At 41.3% G+C, this 5,000-nt stretch overlaps 1 long non-coding RNA gene across 3 annotated transcripts in view; it reads left to right on the top strand.

Moving 5' to 3' along the window:
* The window catches only part of LOC135099576 (uncharacterized), a 34,020-nt gene that overhangs the window by 2,930 nt on the left and 26,090 nt on the right, over nt 1–5,000 (top strand). For 2 of the 3 annotated variants that reach the window (XR_010268149.1, XR_010268148.1), the window contains exons 2-3: nt 348–462; nt 602–2,075. This is a non-coding gene — a long non-coding RNA (uncharacterized LOC135099576). The remainder of the gene's footprint in view (nt 1–347; nt 463–601; nt 2,076–5,000) is intronic. The other variant, XR_010268150.1, reaches the window with a different exon arrangement.

The raw sequence follows: 5,000 nt of genomic DNA, 5'->3' as shown, positions 1-5,000 counted from the left end.
TCTCTCTCTCTCTCTCTCTCTCTCTCTCTCTCTCTCTCTCTCTCTCTCTCTCTCTCTCTCTCTCTCTCCACTGAAAATCACTCAGTTCTCACCCCATATGGCTTAACAACACCCCACAATATTTTAGACTTTCTCTCACACACACACACACACACACACACACACACACACACACATTAAGAAAAAAACAAAATAAAAAAAAAAACAAATGGCATTATAAGAAAAACAAATCTCAACAAATGGCATTTTAATGGTAATATATACTCTTTATAAATTATTAAGTATTTTTAGAAACCATAACATCTAACTTAGAACAAAAAATAAAAGAAATATTGAATTAATAACAGGAACACAAGACTCGATCACCTAAGATCAAGATCAAGATTACCCTCCTGATCCGCCGCCATTACATGAGGACAGTAACAGCTTGCGGTCTTCAAAGCTTTCTTCTTCGCATATCAGGTACTTGGTCACATTTTTTCACTAACAGCTAACGCAGCAAAGTCCTGTGGCGCCTTATAATGACATAGATGTTATAAATTAAAGGCAGATAATGTATATATAGGCGAAAATCGTTATTCTCCCTATCTCCCTACACCAGCAGGGAAGGACGCTAACAGCTGGTCCTGAAAGCTTCCTTGACTCGCTAAGGAAAGTAACTTAACAACTATTACTACTAATATATGAAGTATTGAAGTCACTGTGGGCCCTTAGCTAAGCAAGTTTCGGTGGTATAATATTAATAATAGTAATATGAGAGGTAGTGAGATGTGAGCCCCTTGTGTTTACATACGTATCTTAAATGAATGTTCACAGCCATGTCCTCACTGATACACTATATTTTGCAGTGTTATTGTGTATTGTAAGCTTTCTTGGCCTGTAAAGCTTAGTGTGGGAGTAGCTGGTGGTCCTGCATCTGCAACCACTACCAAGGGGCCTCAGTTTTCCCCAGACTGGAGGAAAATGGTGCGTGTGTAGCAGTGAGGTGGGTAAGCAGGTGGAGAGCAGGTGAGGTAGAGCAGGTAGCAGGTAGGTGGCGCCTCACAGGATCACTGAAGGATTAAAACATTTGGAAGTGAATTTCAGTGAGAAGCTTCATCCTAAGATAATGAAATGTATTGTTTAGAAAGACAAGAGTAAAGAAAATATGGTTGAATATTTGCTTGCTAAAAATGTTTATCTTCAAAGTGTACACAACTACTACTTGTATGATAGTTAGCTTGTATGATAGTTAAGTCAGTGTTTGATAAGCCTGCCAATGGTAACACTGTACACAACATATTAGGTTAGGTTAGGTTAGGAAACTTGAGATGAAGTTACAGAGAGAAGGATAGAAGCCATAGGAGGGTAGTCTGGAAATGAAAGCTTTGTGCCAGACTATGAAAAGCTTGTGATATGTCCAAGGCAACAGCAAAAGTTTCACCAAAATCTCTAAAAGAAGATGACCAAGACTCAGTAAGGAAAGCCAGAAGATCACCAGTAGAGCGGCCTTGACGGAACCCATACTGGCGATCAGATAGAAGGTTGTCAAGTGATACATGTTTAACAATCTTCCTGTTGAGGATAGATTCAAAAACTTTAGATAGGCAGGAAATTAAAGCAATAGGACGGTAGTTTGAGGGATTAGAACGGTCACCCTTTTGTTGTTGTTGTTGTTGGTAGTGATGGTGGTTGTGGTGATAACCATAGTAGTGGTAGTGGTAGTAGTAGTAGTAGTGGTAGTAGTAGTATTGTGCAACTACTACTACTACTACTACTACTACTACTACTATTATTATTATTCCTACCACTACTACTACTACCACTACTATATTTTTCTGTTCCTACTACTACTACTATTACTACTACTACTACTACTACTACTACTACTACTACTACTACTACTACTACTACTTATTGCAGGAGTGTCTTGTGAAATGACCCAGGAAATGAAGAATGGCTTTAGTGTGCCTGTGAAGAAGACACTGAATTACAAAACAGTCATAGAGGTTTTCTGTTTCCCGCCCTTCAAGTTGCTACTACTACTACTACTACTACTACTACTACTATTAATAATGAGGAGCCTCGCTGTGTGGGTAAGTTAGGAACGGCCTGAGTTACCAATGATGTGGGTAGGTCTGGGAATGGGCAGTTATGAGTGATATGGGTAATTCCAGGAATGGGGTCAGTTAGGAGTGGTTTAATTAGGGGTGATGTGAATTAGGAATGGTGTGGATGAATTAGGAATTATTATTATTATTATTGTTATTATTATTATTATTATTATTATTATTATTATTATTATTATTATTATTATTATTATTACTGAAACAACAACATATCATATTTATTTGCATGTAATTAGTGTAACTGAATGATTTACAAGAGAGAGAGAGAGAGAGAGAGAGAGAGAGAGAGAGAGAGAGAGAGAGAGAGAGAGAGAGAGAGAGAGAGAGAGAAATAAACTCTCTCTCTCTCTCTCTCTCTCTCTCTCTCTCTCTCTCTCTCTCTCTCTCTCTCTCTTTTAAGTTGGACACTTTGTCAGGTCATACTTGTTGCATTAGGAGAGAGAGAGAGAGAGAGAGAGAGAGAGAGAGAGAGAGAGAGAGAGAGAGAGAGAGAGAGAGAGAGAGGGACTGGTACTATTAACACTACTACTACTACTACTACTACTACAATAACAACAATAACATCAGCAACCTTTCTATATCCTTCTCTCACTCTCCTACAACAAAAACAACAACAACAACAACAAATATCCTACGAAATCAAATAATTTTTCTCATTTGTGTATGACAATTCTCTCTCTCTCTCTCTCTCTCTCTCTCTCTCTCTCTCTCTCTCTCTCTCTCTCTCTCTCTCTCTCTCTCTCTCTCTCTCTCTCTCTCTCTCTCTCTCTCTCACTGAGCCAGTCCCCAGGCCTCTCCCAGCCCCTAGCCCCCCCAGTGCCCCGCGCATATCCATTCTTGCCGCAGCTCTGGGAGACAAACGCGGCTCAAATCTTGCACACACGTTCGAGTCCCGTTCCAAATATGTTTCATCCTGTTTCAAATACGTGGCGCGCTGACTGAGCGATCCGTAGCTCAAGCGTCTCTCGGGGCGTCACAAGTTTCCCGTATCCCTGTCCCGTGTATTAGTGAGGCGAGGAGGAGGAAAAATTTGCTGTTTTCTTTATCTATTAAGCATTTTATCGTTATTACTAGTAGGGATTAAATTATTTGCTTTATTTTGTAAGATTCAAGTGTTTTTCATCTGTTTTTATCGTTGTTTTGGTGGTTTGTGTGCTCAGAAGGGTGTGGGAGGGTGTAGCACTTGTATGGAAGGGTGTAGCAGTGTTTGGAAAGGTGTAGCAGTGTTTGGGAGGGTGTAGCAGTGTTTGGAAGGGTGTAGCAGTGTTTGGGAGGGTGTAGCAGTGTTTGGGAGGCTGTAGCAGTGTTTGGGAGGCTGTAGCAGTGTTTGGGAGGGTGTAGCAGTGTTTGGAAGGGTGTAGCAGTGTTTGGAAGAGTGTAGCAGTGTTTGGAAGGGTGTAGCAGTGTTTGGAAGGGTGTAACAGTGTTTGGGAAGGGTGTAGCAGTGTTTGGGAAGGGTGTAGCAGTGTTTGGGAAGGGTGTAGCAGTTTTTGGGAGAGTGTATAAGGTTTCAGTAAGGTGTAGCAGTGTTTGGGAGGGTGTGGCAGTGTTTGGGAGGCTGTAGCAGTGTTTGAGAGACTGTAGCAGTGTTTGGAAGAGTGTAGCAGTGTTTGGGAGGCTGTAGCAGTGTTTGGAAGGGTATAGCAGTGTTTGGGAGGCTGTAGCAGTGTTTGGGAGGCTGTAGCAGTGTTTGGAAGGGTGTAGCAGTGTTTGGGAGGCTGTAGCAGTGTTTGGAAGGGTGTAGCAGTGTTTAGGAGGGTGTAGCAGTGTTTGAGAAGGTGTAACAGTGTTTGGCAAGGTGTAGCAGTGTTTGACAAGGTGTAGCAGTGTTTGGGAGACTGTAGCAGTGTTTGGGAGGGTGTAACAGTGTTTGGGAAGGGTGTAGCAGTTTTTGGGAGAGTGTATAAGGTTTCAGCAAGGTGTAGCAGTGTCTGGGAGGGTGTAGCAGTGTTTGGGAGGGTGTAGCAGTGTCTGGGAGGGTGTAGCAGTGTCTGGGAGGGTGTAGCAGTGTTTGGGAGGGTATTTCTTCTTTTGATAATGTAGAAATCTTATTAATCTGCCACTACACCCTTCATAATATTTTACTCTCTCACCAAAATGGTTTTCCAAGGACAGAGAGATGAATACCCGGTATTTCAAGAGTGTTTCTCATGTTAACAATGTAGAAATCTTGTTAATCTGCCACTGGAACCGTAAAAACACCCTTCTAAACCCGTGTCACTTCAGCTAAAGCCTTTTTAAAGTAGAAATCTTGTTAATCTGCCACTGGAACCGTAAAAACACCCTTCAAAACCCGTGTCACTTCAACTAAAGCCTTTTTAAAGTAGAATTCCTGTTAATCTGCAACTGGAACCGTAAAAACACCCTTCAAAACCCGTGTCACTTCAACTAAAGCCTTTTTAAAGTAGAAATCTTGTTAATCTGCAACTGGAACCGTAAAAACACCCTTCAAAACCCGTGTCACTTCAACTAAAGTCTTTTTAAAGTAGAAATCTTGTTAATCTGCAACTGGAACCTATTAAAACACCCTTCAAAACCCGTGTCACTTCAGCTAAAGCCTTTTTAAAGTAGAATTCCTGTTAATCTGCAACTGGAACTATTAAAACACCCTTCAAAACCCGTGTCACTTTAACTATAGTATTTCAAACTCACGATGACCCACGAGGTGTTGGTCGCTTCAAGGAGCGGCGGTGCCAAATCTAACCCACCCCCTCAGAAAACGGAGACAACCGTTCTCTTTATTTGCATGTATGACTTTGTTATAAGAATCAAGACACCCACACGTGCTTATAAGAGAGAATGAAACTCTGATATTTATTTTTCCTGATATGTTTCTGATTCTGGGTCGGGAGCAGGTGGCAACGTCAACTGACCTGATATGCCACATTTTTT

This window comes from Scylla paramamosain, unplaced genomic scaffold (genome assembly GCF_035594125.1).
Source record: "Scylla paramamosain isolate STU-SP2022 unplaced genomic scaffold, ASM3559412v1 Contig149, whole genome shotgun sequence".
Lineage (NCBI taxonomy): Eukaryota > Metazoa > Arthropoda > Malacostraca > Decapoda > Portunidae > Scylla > Scylla paramamosain.
The sequence above is the reverse complement of the archived record's forward strand: the minus strand, read 5'-3'. Positions and strand labels throughout refer to the sequence as shown.